Here is a 17,079-nt window from a genome sequence, read left to right on the forward strand (position 1 = left end):
GACTGCGCACCAGAGCACAAAGCAGGTCCATAAAGACATGGATGAGCCAGTTTGGTGTGGAAGAACTTGACTGGCCTGCAAAGAGTCCTGACCTCAACCCAATAGAGCACTTTTGGCATGAATTAGAGTGGAGCCTGTGAGCCAGGTCTTCTCATCCAACATCTCTCATCACATGTCTGACCTCACAACTGTAAACCTTGTTAAGTAATTAACAATGTGTAGGTGCACTTACTATATAGGTGCATTTTGTAGTTCTACAGTTACAGACTGTAGTCCAACTGTTTCTCTGCATACTTTCTTAGCCCCCTTTTACCATGTTTTATGGTCAGGACCCCCACAGAGCATTGGGTGGTGGATCATTCTCAGCACTGCAGTAACACTGACATGGTGGTGGTGTTATTTTGTGTTGTACTGGTACAAGTGGGTCAGAAACAGCAGTGATCATTTACAAGTGTTCCACATGGAGTATTGATTATATTGCACACAGGAAAGGGTGATGAATTCAGTTTATGTGCTGTAGTTGTGTGAGGTCTAAAGTGAGGTGAAGAAGGGTTATACTGGGAGCAGTGCTGGTTGTACGGTCTAACAGCAGCAGGAAAGAAGAACCTGCAGTAGTGCTCCTTTATAATCTTGGGGTGAAGCAGCTGGTCACTGAAGGAGCTACCCAGCACTGCCAGAGTCTTTCATGGGGTGGGACCTGTTGTCTTGCATCGATGCTAGTCTGGCTAACATCCTCCTGTCTCCCTACCACCTGCATTAGGTCTAAGGGGCTTCACAGGACAGAGATGGCCCACTTAATGAATCTGTCAAGTCTCTTCCTATCTGCAGTTGATGTGCTGCTACCTCAGCAGACCACCCCATAGAAGATGGCTGATGCCAGCACGGTGTCAGAAACGGTCCTCAGGAGTGCCCCCCGCACTCCAAATGACCTCAGTCTCCTAAGCAGGTAGAGTCTGCGCTGGCCTTTCCTGTAAAGTGCACTAGTGTTATCTGATCAGTCCAGTCTGTTCTTGAGGTAAAAATCCAGGCACTTATGAGTCCACTCTCTCAATGTCCATTCCCTGGATGTTCACTGGTGGAGGGAGGTGACTGTGTCTCCTTGGTCTTCTCACATTGATCTGGAGGTGGTTGCTCATATACCAATCCACAATGTCCTCGATCAGTTCTTTGAACTCTTTGTTGTCTTCATCTGTAATTAGTTCGATGATTGATGAATCATCAGAAAACTTATGTAGATGGTAAGTTGAGCTGTATATGAAGTCTGCAGTTTACATGGTGAAGAGTAATAGTCCCAACAATGTGGGGTCCCTGTCTTGTGCCTTCACATATTGTGGTCGATTGGTGAGGTAGTCCACAATTCAAATTGATTGGCAGTGATGAACCCCTGTGTTCTCCCGCTTGTTCTTCAGGAGCCTAGGCTCCATGGTTTTGAAGGCATTGGAGAAATCAAAGAACACGATTCTTACAGCGTTGCCAGGCTCCTCCAGGTGAGAAAGAACTCTGTAGGAGATAGATGACCGCATCATCCATTCCAGTGCCAGGTTGATAGGCAAACTGTAGTGGTCCATAGATGAGCTCACCAGAGGGCAGAGATGGGCAAGGACCAGCCTTTCTAGCGTTTTCATCATGTGCAACACCACTGCTACCGGCCTGTAGCTGCTGAGGTCCTTTAGTTGTTGCGTCTTTGGCACTGGTACCATACAAGAGTGTTTTTCAAGGTTATGGGACTCTCATATCTCTCATACTCTCCATCTGTGGCGTTGCAGGAGGTGAGTGATCAAATTTACTGAAAAACAGATTGAGATCATTCACCCATTTTCGGTCCTCTACAGCCAGTGGTCTATGTGTGCATTTAAGTTTGAGTAGTTCGATTATTGGCTTTTCCTCATCAGATGGAAGTTATTTCCTTCAACTGTCTGCCAGTAGATTTAATTCTTGATTTGGATTAGACTAGTTTTGTTGCATTGGAAATTAAATATATTCTTCTTTTTTTCAGAAATGAACAATGTCCTGTTTCAAGTCTTCTCCTGCCCTGGCCTATTCAGCTTAAATGTGCTTCTTTAGACATCACAGGACATTCCACCAAGAGAAAAGTTGAGCTGCTGAAACAGGTGATTATATAAGAATATGGCATCCAGAAGACATTCTAGTGCTTTGCAAACATCATCTGGTAGCCCCCACATGAACACATCTCGCACACAAACACAGAAACACAGCAAAGAACGAAATCACTCCTGGTTGGAATGTGGAAACAGTTTTACTGCACAGCGTGCTCTCAAAACACACCAGCGCATCCACAAAGCAGAGAAGCCGTATCACTGCTCAGACTGTGGGAAGGGTTTTACTGAACAGAGGACCCTCCGACAGCACCAGCACATTCACACCGGAGAGAAGCCCCATCAGTGCTCAGAGTGTGGGAAGAGTTTTACTAGACAGAGTAAACTCAAAATACATCAGCGCATCCACACAGGAGAGAAACCATATCAGTGCTCAGAGTGTGGGAAGAGTTTTACTAAAAAGAGTAATCTCCAAACACACCAGCGCATTCATACAGGAGAGAAACCGTATCACTGCTCAGAGTGTGGGAAGAGTTTTATTCAAAAGAGCAATCTTGAACAGCACCAGCACATTCACACAGGATTGAAGCCGTATCACTGCTCTGCATGTTGGAAGAGTTTTACTACACAGAGTAATTTCAAAATACACCAGCGCATTCACACAGGAGAGAAGCCGTATCACTGCTCAGAATGTGGGAAGAGTTTTATTGAACTGAGTAAACTCAAAATACACCAGCGCACTCACACAGCAGAGAAACCGTATCACTGCTCAGAGTGTGGGAAGAGTTTTACTGCACAGATTAATCTCCAAACACACAAGCGTATTCACACAGGAGAGAAGCCATATCACTGCTCAGATTGTGGGAAGAGTTTTACTCAAAAGACTCATCTTGAACAGCATCAGCACATTCACACAGGAGAGAGGCCGTATCAATGCTCAGAGTGTGGGAAAAGTTTTACTAAACAGTACCATCTTCAAACACACCAGCGCATCCACACAGGAGAGAAGCCGTATCACTGCTCAGAGTGTGGACAGCGTTTTAATCGACAGAGTCATCTCAAAACACACCAGCGCATTCACAGAGGAGTAAAACCATACCACTGTTCAGTTTGTGGACAGAGTTTTACTCAACAGAGTAATCTCAAAACACACCAGCGCGTCCACACAGGAGAGAAACCGTATCACTGCTCAGAGTGTGGACAGAGGTTTACTCAACAGAGTGCTCTCAATATACACCAGCGCGTCCACACAGGAGAGAAACCGTATCGCTGCTCAGAGTGTGGGAAGAGTTTCACGTTTTCAAAGACTGTAAAGACGCGCAAGTGCACGAGCTGTGGTGGAAACCAGGAGTAATAAGTGTAACTATAACACATTCTGGGATTAAAAGTTTGCAGGAAACCACTTGTTGCTTTACACTTTTTGTAAAACATAACCATTATGTCTTTCTGTACTAAACAACAAGTCAAGCTTATGCACAGAATGAGATGTGGTACTTCAGATACCGTCAAAATGTGTTTTATATGTATATAAAAATCAAGAGGCTCTACGTTCAATAATATGCAATATGTGAGGCAATATGTTGACCTGTTGAGATTATTGTTCTCCATTTTCTGTATTATTGTTCTTGTTCTCTATTACTTTTTTATGTTCCTGTAAACTTGAAAAATCCTATTAAACTTCCGTCTATTCTTCTTTTGAAATTCACTGTTTAGTAATTAACTGGTCCATTTTAATGTTTCCAAGCACAATTTATTTATTTAAACCACCACCAAAGGTCATTTACCCTTTCTCAAATCCAACTTCACACCATAAACGCTCCTGGGAGTTGTGAATCCACCTAAAGAAATCTACATCGCTTCATTTTGTGTGAAGTAAGCCATGATATGATGAAAACATCTAACATTTAATAGCTACCTTCTCTAATTATTATTAATTCAGACCTATCCATAAAAGGCAAGAAATCTTTATGGCCACACTGAGAGTTCAAGTATCATGCCCATACTACGCTCTGAACCAGAGAAATGGATTTTCATAAAAGACTCTGCTTCTGTCCTGTGTCGACAGTGCCATGCAGTAGCTCAATCGTTGAGTGATTTTTTGCTAAATTTTCAGCTATTGAAAGGGTTTTCCTTGTGAATTGTAATGATTCTGTTGCTCCCAATTAGAAACTGTCAAAAGCTAACTAAGATTTAATTACCCAGACAATAAACATTCACAGCATCTGATAAGGGCCCAATGTGGTATTGCATCCAGTCCGGATCCTCAAAGCAGAGCTGGCCTGGTGTCTTTTTGCACCTGCCCAGTAATGGTACTGTTTTATCCAAATGTGGCATGGACCTTGCCAAGCTCAAGTTGATACTGCAGCTGTCTCTTGAATGAGTCCTACACTGATTTATTGGAGTTGCACTAGATCCATTCCAGAATCGTGGTTGGTATAGTGTAGTTGGTAACACATCTGCTTTCTGTACTCTAGACTGGGATTCAGTCCCTGGCCTGGGCAAGCACTCTACACTTCCATATGCCACACAATTGTTCACAAATCATTCAGTTATGAATGTTTTTAGCAAAGTGAATTCATAAAGGAAAAAGATTATTGAACATCATTATTTTTTCAACCGAGCATTTTTTAAAGTTAGTTCAAACAGTATAAAATACTACAGTATAGAACAATTCCAGCAAATTTTGTTAAGTGTTAATGTAACTACAAGCCTCTTAACAAATAATTTCTGGAATGTTACAGTTTATGTATCCATTGGGCCTTGATACAAATGTTGGAAGTCTAATAACTTAAATTTCTTACAGTTCATCATTGCTGTGGTTAACAACTGAATTGTGAACTGAATCTTTATGATCAATCCAAATATACAAAACATAGTGAATTGTGTTAGGGGAATGTGTTAGCATAACATTCCCAAAGATGTCATTAAGGAAGCTCATTATGTACACTAACCATCCAGTTTCTACTTTAACTGAATCAGGTGTACTACTGATTGTCAAGCATTCGGATCCTTCTATGGAGGATACAGACTTCATCTCCCAGAATGCTCTGGGAGATCAGGTGACTGACCATCTTCTCTCGGACTCTGGCAAACAAGAGAACTCTATTACCCAGGATACTGTGGATTCTCTTGTGACTTCAAACTCTAGCAAGCGCTCCTATCAGAGATCTCAATCTCTTGATTATTGAATGTTTCTCACCTGTGTGTGTGTGTGGTCATATGCCGGATGGAGTACATAAGCCTGGTCTCACTGCAAAGTATTGTTTCTCTGAAACTACTGATTACCTACCTGTTCTGATTGATTCAGTGTGGTTTGGCCTTTAGCTTGATTTGTTTTGTTTTCCATTTCTGACTCATCCCCTGGTACCTTTGCTTGTTTGATTGGATCTGTGTTTTGACTTTTTGCCTGGACTCTGACTGTTGTTTATGTTTTGCCCCATTTTGACTACAGTTGGTTTATTTCTAATAAACCACCTTTGTCTCTCATCCGCACACATCTGGTACTCTGTCGCCACATTACACTGATAGAACTGAACAAATACATGCAATGGTTGGTGCTGCAGCAGGAATTCAGGAACAAACCCATTGTCTTAACTGTATTCTCCTATCCAACATGTTCATAACTTTACTGAAAACAGGCTGTCACTATCGATTATATTGTTTATTGAGTTGTGTTGAGTTGTAATTAGATTTTTTTATATGTACACTGAAATTGAAATGGAGTCATGGCATAACTGAAGTTTGAGGAAAGACCATGCCTAAAACGACTTCTTGAATCCAGCTTCTTCTAAATTCTCAATCCATTCCTTCACTTCACTTAGTTGTGCCAAAATTTTGCACCAACCCAGCTTCATGCTACTGCTGGGACCAAATGCTGCTCTAGCACAGCCTGACTGCATCGCCTTCCCTACAGCCCCAGCGCGTGATGACATCACCAGATCCCCGGACGCCTCCTCAGGAGAAGTGCTGCCCTCTGCCGGATGTCCCAGTCATGCTCCCAGGCAGCTTGTTTGCCCATTGCATGCTGTGCCTCTTCTGTTTTTTCTCTCCCCCTGTCTTTTCCCAGCCTTTTTCTGCCCCACCTTTGGCTATGCCTTTTCCTTTTTCTTTCCAGCTTCAACCTTTATCATCCCAACCCCTCCCTTTATCATCAGAACCCAACACCTTAATCATTCCTTCCCATTCCCTCCTCCATCCATTTTCTAAGCTGCTTCTCCGTCAGGTTCGCGGGGGGTGCTGGAGCCTATCCCAGTGGTCATCGGGCAGAAGGCAGGATACACCAGTCCATCGCAGGGCAGACAGACAGACAGTCACTCACACCCAGGGGCATTGGATATGCCAATTGGCATGTCAAACCCTCCTCACTGTGAGGCGACAGCGCTACCCACTACGCCACCGTGCTGCCATCCCATTCCCTCATCATCTCTCTCCATTCCCTCATTATCCCTCCCCTTTCCTTCATTATGCCAACCCCTCCCCTTATCTTCGCTCCCCATTCCCTCATTGTACCAGTCCCTCCCCCTTTCTTCATACCCGTTTCTTCAGTCTTTCCTGGCGTTCCCTGCTTGCCCTTCTGCCTCATTTTCTCATCCTGCTCCAGTTGCAGTCACTGCCAGCTCAGCGACGGCCCCTCCTCACTGACTCCTCGTTTTCCCTCTACTTTCCCTCTTCTGCCCTGCTTCCTCCTGCAATCTCATTACTCCACCCACTCCCAACCCTGCCATACTCTCTGCTCCCACTGCAGCCCCCACCCCATCTTTACGAAATCCAGTTCCCATGAAAGCCACAGGCATCTACTTTTCCTTGAGGTCTAGATGGTCTGTGATAATTTCAGCTCTGCTGTATGTTTTTCTTCTTCATGCAAGTTGCACCATGTCTGCTCTCATTGTGGCCAAGCTCATTCCATATCTTAATGTCCTCTTCATTCTCTTAAATTTGGTCCCAAAAGACTACTATGTCATCTTTCTATTCCTGTCAATGTCCTTGCTTTTGCTGCTAACATATCCCTCCATTCTGATCATTCCTTCATCTCTTATTTGCCAGATGGCCTTATATTAGACTTTTTTCCAGGACTTGCTGTGCTTCCTGCCTCTTCCCTTTCGTGTCACAACCTCCGCACAGTCTTCCATTTTGGCCAAAGAAGTTTCGGAAGGTTTTATGATGGGTCCTTTTGCTTTTCCTCCCTTCCCCACTTATTGTGTCAATCCTATCAGTATTGCCACTTGTAAATGCTCTGGCAAGAAATGCCTCATCATCATTTTGTCAGCCCCTTATGGCTGCTCAGGACCATCCATCAATAGTCTCATGCTATGGCTTGCCAAGGCTGACATCGTCTTCGCTTTTAAGATCATTCCTCTGCACCCTGATTTTTGGCACTCCATCCTTCAACTGACCAGCATTTCTTTCAGCTGCTCCTCCAAGCTCAAGAAACAGTCTTAAGCGCGGTTGACCTTCATAACCTGTCAACCTGTTGGTCTGGATGGAAATCTTTCCAGCACTTTCATACACTCCACTGCAATCTGTTCACATCAGAAAATCTTTCAATGACATCTGCTTTCCTCACATTTGCCAGTTCGTACCTAGCCATTCGCTCTTCCACCTTAACAGTCTATTTAGCTGGGAACATTTCAATACAAAACTTATCAATGGACCCAACACACCACAGCTAACCACCCTCAGATCATACTTTTACTAAAAGGAATCCGAACAAACCTCGCTTTTCACCACATCAGCAGCCCTTAATCTCTGACATCCTCCCTCACTGCATTCAGTCACTCTACAGAATATACAGCTCAACCAAACATTCAGCCCTGCTCTACACCCCTGCTTATCAGACTTAACCATGTTAAATTCTGATGTTCTGTAATATCAAAAACAGCACAAGCATTTCTCTGTACTTCTTTAAAAGTAATTCTTATCTCAGCCGAACATCAACGAACATGCAGGACTGGTTTCATCCACAGGTTGTAAATATATATATATATATATATATATATATATATATATATATATATATATATATATATTTTATTTGCTTTTATTAACTTTTCTTGAAACGTCTTACTTTTCCCATCCCTTGTGTGTTCATCTTGTTTGCATTTTGTGATTGGGTGATGTGGGGGCTGTGAAGAGTAGTCCCTTTGTCATGTAATGACCTCCAATGGTTAACCAGTTTTAAAATGCGTTATCTATAGCTCCCCAATCTAGCAACGCCATTGTTGTGGAGATATCTCTGAGATATCCAGGTTCCTAGATGGGGGGAGACTGTAGATTCCTGGTTGAGCCACAACACTCCTAGTTTAATTACAAAAGGTAGTGACAGTCACCCATCAAGGAGGGGGTTTTGGGTCGTTTAGACAAAGGGACAACATGAGGGTGTGGTTTTATACGGTTGACTATTTAAGTCCATCCTATTGTAAGTTACACAAAATTCTTATCTTAAGCTTTTTAATGACCTTGTAAGGCAGCGTATCCAGTTACATTCAGTCAAAAATATACATTAGATGAAAAATTATATCACTTTGTTTACCATGGGTTTAAGACAATCCCAGTGTTTTTAGCCAAAGAAAAATCCAGTTTAACCCTACAATTTCCAAAGTTGGCATGGTATCAAAGCTTCACTGGTCTATGTGTGTATTTAAAGAGTTTGAGGGTGTTATGTTATTGGTTTTTCCACATCGGATGGAAGTTATGTTTTCTTCACACTTTCTGCCTTTTCTTGATTTGAATAAGACTGATTTTGTTTTATGGCTATAAGTTATCTTTTCTTTTTTTTTCTTACAGAAATGATTGATGTTGATTTCACGTCTTCTGCTCTTTCCTGCTCAGCTTAAATGTGTTTCCATAAACATGTAAGAAGATTCCACCAAGAGGAAAGTTAAGCCGCTGAAACCGGTGATTATATAAGAATATGGTATCCAGAAGACATTCTGGGACTGAGCAAACGTCATCTGGTAGCCCCCACATGAACACATCTCACAGACAAATGCAGAAACAGAGCAAGGAGAGAAATCACTACTGCTTGGAATGTGGACAGAGTTTTGCTGCACAGAGTCATCTCAAAACACACCAGCGCATTCACACAGGAGAGAAGCCGTATCACTGCTCAGAGTGTGGGAAGAGTTTTACTGAACAAGGCCATCTCCAAAAGCACCAGCGCACTCACAAAGGAGTAAAACCATATTATTGCTCAGAGTGTGGGAAAGGTTTTACTGTACAGTGGCATCTCCAAGACCACCAGCGCATTCATACAGGAGAGAAACTGTATCACTGCTCAGAGTGTGGGAAGAGTTTCAGGTATTTAAAGACTGTAAAGGAACACAAGTGCACTAAGAGCTGTGGTGGAAATCAGAAGTAATGAGTAACCATTACATATTCCAGGTGTGAAAGTCTACAGGAAACTGATTGTAGACCAGATTTCAGTTTTGTTTTTTGGGGAAAACCACCACTTTTGTTTTTACACTGTTTCTAAAGGAGAAGTATAAAATGGAAAAATTTCCTCTACTGACCACCAAGTCAAACCTAAGGTGTGCATAAGTGCACATAGCAGGACACCTTAGGCCGCAGTTCATTGATCGACTTCGTAGTTGTGTCATCGGATTTGTGACCGTGTGTTTTGGACACCCGGTTAAAGAGAGAACCGGAGCTGTCAACCGATCACCACCTCGTGGTGAGTTGGATCAGATGGTGGGGGAAAATACCAGACAGACCTGGCAGGCCCAAACAAGTTGTGAGGGTTTGTTGGGAACGTCTGGCAGAGGAACCTACCAGAAAGATCTTCAACTCTCACATCCGACAAAGCTTCAACTGCATACCGAGGGAGGCCAGTGACATCGAGTCCAAGTGGGACCTGTTCCGTGCCTCCATTGTCGATGCCGCCGATCAGAACAGTGGCCGCAAAGTCGTAGATGCCTGTCATGGCGGCAATCACCGAACCCGTTGGTGGACACCTCAGGTAAAGGAAGCCGTCAAGCTGAAGAAAGAGGCCTATCAGGCCTGGTTGGCTTGTGGGACTCTGGAGGCAAAAGATGGGTACTGAAGGGCCAACCAGATAGCGGCTTCGGTGGTGGCTGTGGCAAAAACTCGAGTGTGGGAGGAGTTTGGTGAGGCCATGGAGAAAGACTATCGACAGGCTCCGAGAAGGTTCTGGCAAACCGTCAGGTGCCTCAGGAGAGGCAAGCGGTTCCCGACTAACATTGTATACAGTAGGGCTGGGGGGCCCCTGACTTCGACTGGAGACGTCGTTGGACGGCAGAAGGAACACTTCAAGGATCTTCTCAATCCCACCAACGGTCCTTCCTTAGAGGAGGCAGAGCTTGGAAATCTGATCGAGGGTCCGTCCATCACTCGGGCTGAGGTAACCAAGGTGGTTGGAAAACTCCTTAGTGGCAGAGCACCGGGGTTGGATGAGATCCGCCCGGAATTCCTGAGGACTCTGGATGTTGTAGGGCTTTCCTGGCTGACACGCCTCTGCAACATCGCGTGGACATCTAGGGAATGGCAGACTGGGGTGGTGGTCCCGCTTTTTAAGAAAGGGGACCGAAGGGTGTGTTCCAACTATCAGGGTTCACACTTCTCAGCCTACCCAGTAAAGTCTATGCAGGGGTACTGGAGAAGAGAGTCCGACTGATAGTTGAATCTCAGATACAAGAGGAACAATGCGGGTTTCGCCCAGGTCGTGGAACACTGGACCAGCTTTTTATCTTCACCAGGGTCCTGGAGGGTTCGTGGGAGTTTGCCTAAGCAGTCTACATTTGTTTTGTGGATTTGGAGAAGGCATTCGACTGCGTCCCACGGGGGATTCTGTGGGGAGTGCTCCAGGAGTACAGGGTGAGGGGCTCGTTGTTACGGGCCATCCAGTCCCTGTACAAATGGAGCAGGAGCTTGGTTCGTATAGACAGCAGTAAGTCGGACTGGTTTCCAGTCAGGGTTTTACTCCGCCGATTCTGTTCACAACTTTTATGGACAGAATTTCCCGGAACAGCCAAGTGGCGGAGGGCATCCAGTATGGTGGCCTCAGGATCTCACATTTGCTTTTTGCAGATCGTGCGCAATCTTCTCTTCTCTGGTTCTCAACATAGGCGGTCGCACTTTTTCCCTCTCCTCTCTCTTATCTTTCCTGCTTTGCTTCTGTGTCTACTGTCTACGCTCTTTACTGAGATACTCTCTCTGCATTGTTCTTCAAACCTAAAAAATGGATTTGATCAAATGGTCTCTCAACGCAATTGACACCGTCTTCTTGATGAGAAGTTCTGGTTTGGGGAACCAGCCTGTCCTGCCAGAACATTTGCAGCTGGCTACACGATGGACATTTGGGAGAGGTGGCGTGTCGTGTGCCTGGCGGCTCTCTCCGTGGAGGATATAGAGGATGTCTACCTATTCAGAACCATGATCACAGATGTTTTGCTGATTTGATTAGACATTGCCCTGGTGTATCATCAAATTCGCGGAATGAGGGCAGCTGTCCACGGCCCCCTAAAGCTGTCCGACATGATTGACATGGTGGGCAGAGCTGTCAACACTCAAGACTATCACCGTTGGTCGTACCTTGGATAACATCGTGGAGAAGTTGGTGGCTTTGCAAAGGAAAATGGATCATTTGAGTGACCATAATGGACTTGGTGAACTGCCGTGAAAATTACAGCTACTCACCCAAAGCCTGCAACTCTTTTCTTATCTGCTTTCGGCTCCCCGTATCAGCACTGGCCTTGGCCTTGGCTGGTACATTACATCTCCCCCAGAGGAACACTGCTGTGAGACGCTTCTTTTATCCCTTCCCCCACTTACTTGGATTGCCCTGGCGTCTGCATTAATGCGGACCCTATACCAGTCCGTCATGGTGAAGAGAGAGCTGAGCCAGAAAGCGAAGGTGTCGATTTACCGGTCAATCTACGCTCCGACTCTCACCTATGGTCGCGAGCTTTGGGTAGTGACTGAAAGAATGAGATCGCGGATACAAGCGGCCAAAATGAGCTTTCTCCGCAGGGTCGCCAGGCTCTCCCTTAGAGATAAGGTGAGAAGCTTGGCGATTCGGGAGAGGCTCAGAGTAGAGCCGTTGCTTCTCCACGTTGAGAGACACCAGTTGAGGTGGTTCGGGCATCTGGTAAGGACGGCCTCTGGACGCCTCCCTAGGGAGGTGTTCCAGACATGGACAACGGGGAGGAGACCCCGGGGAAGACCCAGGACATGTTGGAAGAATTATATCTCTCGACTGTCTTTGGAATGTCTCGGCATCCCACCGGAAGAGCTGGAGGAGGTGGCGGAGGAGAGGGAGGCCTGGGCCTCTTTGCTTAGGCTGCTGCCCCCGCGACCCGGATTCGGATAAGCGGTGGAGGATGGATGGATGGATGAATGAGGTATTACCGTCCATCACTTTCTCTACATCAAGATGAAGCTACCACTGCATAAAAAGCCTCACAACACACAAACACATTACTCATTACTGAAAAGTGGCTGTGGCATTTCTGAGGTCAAAGGGAGATGCAAAAACTCATATAAATTGTCTTTTTACTGCGAATGCCATCGTCTGTACACGTGAACTTGACAGTAGCCACTCTTCAGGTCTAAAGTACTAAAAACTGTTGCTCTGTGCAACAATTATAAAATTTCTGAGACTTCTGGCATGGGAAACCTATTTGAATTTAAAGCCAGGTAATCTATGCAGAGTCTATTTCCTTGATCCTTTTTTGGGACCAAAAACCACTGGTGCAGCCTAAGGAGAAGTGGATGGTCATATGATCCCATATTCAGCATGTTTGTCAACTCATGCTCAATAAACTGCTGTTTAGCTACTGGGACTGGATATGCTTTCTGTCGAACAGGAACTTCATCCATTGTCCGTATGTGATGTTGGATCACTTTATTGTGTCCTAGCACATTGGTACATATGGTAGACCAATTAAAGACTAGTTGTTCTAATTGCTTTTTTTCAATGTTTCTCACATCTGCCTGGCTTACCAATTGGTGGACAGTTTCAGCAGTGGCTTGGGAAATATTTGCTTGGTCCAGGACTAAAATCAAATTAGCTGAAACAGTTAGTCATCAGTGTCATCATGCCAAGAAAAAACATGAGATGTGTCGTCTTTCATCATTAAAGCATAGGTAAATTTTCTGAAATCAATGTTTATTCCAGGAATCAGAAGGAATTGCAGTCCTAGCACAAGGGGAAATGTCAGGTTTTCATCTCTCATGACATACAACAGCAATGGGTAATTTTCTCCTTGCAGCATGCACACCCATTCTGATTTGCCTAGGGCTGACTATACAAGGCCAGAGTAAAAGTCTGCAAAGATTGACAAGTCTTTCCTTTGCATTTCAACTTCTGCCACAAAGACTGATGGATCAAATAAAAGGTGCTGCCAATATATACTAAAGTTGAAATAAGAGTATTCTTCAGTTTAACAGGCAACAATAGTTGTAGAATGTCTTTCTCACTCATATAGGATTTCCACAGTGTTCTGTACCTGTAGACAAAGGCACATATGGACTCATCCAAACCTTGCTTCATTTTTCTTATCTGTCTTGCACTTATCTGTCTTGTACTTCCTCTTCATGATCTTCAGGTAGAAAAGAGTGCAGAAATGCTTTTTTGAATTGACTACATGTAATTATATGCCTTTTTTCCAGCAAGCCACCAATCTTTTGCTGTGTCAGATAAAACTGATGTTAACGTAGCCAATATTTCAGCATCTCCTAGTGGACTGTCGGACTGCTAAAAATTCTTCACACCTTTCAATGAAGTCAATAAAATCTCCATTTTCAGGGGAGTTGTATTTGGGAAAATCCAGTTTAATGGGTGCTTTATGGTGGGCTGCAAATGAAGGTTGCTCTGGGTGCTATGCAGGTGTAGGGGCTGTAGATATATGGTCAGCATGACAGGAAGCGCATTTCACAGAGGTTGCTGGTGCTGAAACTTGGCCTTTATTTGCACATCTCATCTTTGCAGACAATCCACCACGGATTGACCCAAATCTTGTATTTGGCTTTCCATCAAGTGTCGCACTTTCTCACATCCTCATCCCAATTGACAGTCCCATTTTTGTTCATTCATGTAGTGGTCAGGTGGTGAGACAAGTTGTTATGAGCATCAAGCACTGACCTCACCAGGATTTTTAATTTGATAGATATCAGCAGGTGTGTTTCTCATGCTGGCTGAGTGTTTGGCTAACTCACACTTACTAGGGCAGAGCAGCCACTGCTGTCCAGCCAACTTCACTTTTAGACCAGGCAATACAAATTAAAGACATGAACACAAAACTTAACGTTACATTAAAATATTAACACAAATCTGTTTTAAGTAATTGAAAGGAAATAAATCTTAACATGAAATAATTTGTCTCAAATCTATTTGTGCCACAATTGTTGGCTCTCCGTCATGTAATACTTTGAGCACCCTCCCTTTGCAAAGATAACAGCCCAGAGTTTTCTTCTATAACATGTAATGAGACTGCAGAATACATATGAAGGGATCTGAGAACATTCCTCTACACAAAACTTCTCCAGATCCTTCAGATTCTGAGATCCATACCGTGGATTTTCCTCCTCAGCTCATACCACAGGTTTTTCCATTTTGGATGCTAAAAACACTACATTGTAAAAAGTGAAACAATGTAGAAGTTGATTGAAAGTGTTTTGTGAGAGTTAGATTGATGAAGAATTCTTAGTGTTGATCCGGCCTAGTATGGATCAAAGCTGGGTTACGCTAAAAACATACCTGCCTGCGGGACTGCAGGGATAGTAGCTTGGAAACCCTAAAATATAGGTGTGGTAAACATTGGTGGGTCGTTGTTCTTCCAAAGGCCCTGGACAGTTTATTCAGATATCAAAGAATCTCAGACACCATCAAGTCCCAGAAGAAATAAAATCAAAACATACCTTTTTTTGCACATTCTCAGCCGTCTGCATCAGAATCACCATCATTCTTCAAGATAAAAGACGTCGAGTCTCTAGAAAAATCACCGTCATGACTCAGATCTATTGAAACTGAACAAACAGCCTCAGAGAAAAGTTATCAGACCAAACACAAACCCAGTCAAGAACAGACTGGTTCATATTACTTAGAAAACTATGGTGTATCTTGATATAAATGTGACTAACATTTTCAGTTTTTTCTGAGGCCGTTTGGTCTGATACCATGTCTCTGGGGCCATTTGGTCACCTGATCTGAGACGTGTTTTTCCTTGGATGGCTGGGGCTGTCCTAAAACGTACCCTGCAGCCCCGCCTAGTGCTAATTAACATATATTTGCATGCTGGTCAGTTAGAAAAAGAAACAGAAAAGTGGAAAATGAAAAGTGAATCTCCAGCAGGTGGTGCTGATGTTTGTTTTCATTTTCCTTTTCAATCTGATGGTTAAAGCGCGTCAGCACCAAAAACAATCACAAACTGTCACTTTTCTATTGATTTATTCATTTTCCATTTTAATTTTGTCAGATTTGCAGCTGATCGCTATGAAAAAGAAATAAGAAAGTAAACTTTGCATTTTGATTTTAGTTTTGACACGTATTCTGTGTTTCATGAAGAAAAGCCAAAGTGAAGTTTGTGTTTTCTTTTGTCTTAGTATTTTCATTTTAGATTTGGCTGTGAAAAGCAGAATACAGACTAAAATGAAATGATAACCGGGTGTTTTTTAATGCATTTTTATTCATAAAAATAAAAATAACAGACCTGTTATTCTGCTTCCCAACTTGGACACATGGACACAGTTCATTCTGCACAGGTCATCAAATCGCTTTAGCTGGAAATTTTGAACAGTCCGATAACAGAACATACATTATTTACCACAGATTCATCAACAGGATTCAACAATTTTAACACAAGTGTGTCAGGTCTTTCTTGTTTACTGTACAAGATTAAAGTGGACAAACTGAAGATAAAGTCTGTTTTGCTTCAATGCATAAATGTTCGTGTTTCACACCAAGTGATTACAGCTTCACCAAAATAAGCTTCTAGATTCTCTACCTTCCTGGTAACTTTCGTGTTTTTTTTTTTTTTTTCTTTATCCTGTTGTAGTACAGTGCTTATCTAGGGGGTATTATTCACTATTTTATTGTTTTCACAGTTGCCATTAATTTATATTCCCTTTTAAAATTTATAGTTAAAAAAAAACAAACAAAAAAACATTTCATTTAAAACCATTTTAACTTGGTCCCATTCAGGTTCATAACATAAAAGCATTTTAGATAGAACCACCAGATTGCTTAGTGCACTGTAAAAAAATATCCTTAAATTTCTCATGATTATTTAAGTGACTTTCATAAACTCAAAGGTTGGTGTGTCTCATAGCAGAAGAGCTACATCAACTGACTGTTTCAAGTTGATATAACCTTTTTTCTTACCTGTGTTGGGCTGCTGTTGAGCGAACTGACCCAGTAGCATCCGACTGATTCTTTTCACACATGGAGATACATAACGGAGTATATCAAACCATAACCTGCATTCCTTAAATGGTCACTCAGGTCAAACTAAAGAATTATACTGTGTCCTCAATGGTTTGTTGCTGGACGAAAGTCCCCATGAAGCAAAGACATCAGAGTCCAAGTCAAGTACTTCCTGGGGTACATATTCCCCTGAACAAATTTCATGGAAATGAGTGGGCTCAAATGCTTATTTAGAGGAGGATTATCTCCAGCTCCTATCCTTCCTCCATGCGAGTTTAATATACCTTATGGACCATGAGTAGATAGACATCTAAGCTGGACTAGTGAAAGGCCTGTCATGACCCAAAACACGGCCCAGTACCCTTGGACACAATGCAGGCTGTTGCCCGATACGCGTTTTGTCAAACAGCTTCCCATACGTACTCGGGTGAAACCAGGAATGCTGACCACTAGAGACCATATGGGACTCATCTAGTTCATCATTGTCAATCTTTGGAAACAGAGTAAATTATGAATATTTCACACAATTGCCATGGAATGGCCCTCTCCATGGATCACCACCTTATTGTGGTGGAGAGTCTCCCAAGGCAAACTGGTCATAGGTGACAGGTCAGACAAAGTGTGATCCATAATTACCCTTATGAA

At 43.2% G+C, this 17,079-nt stretch overlaps 1 pseudogene; it reads left to right on the forward strand.

The window, feature by feature from the left end:
* LOC108443991 overlaps positions 1-17,079 on the forward strand; it is a 53,404-nt pseudogene that overhangs the window by 6,163 nt on the left and 30,162 nt on the right.

The sequence above is a fragment of the Pygocentrus nattereri genome, chromosome 22 (genome assembly GCF_015220715.1).
Source record: "Pygocentrus nattereri isolate fPygNat1 chromosome 22, fPygNat1.pri, whole genome shotgun sequence".
Lineage (NCBI taxonomy): Eukaryota > Metazoa > Chordata > Actinopteri > Characiformes > Serrasalmidae > Pygocentrus > Pygocentrus nattereri.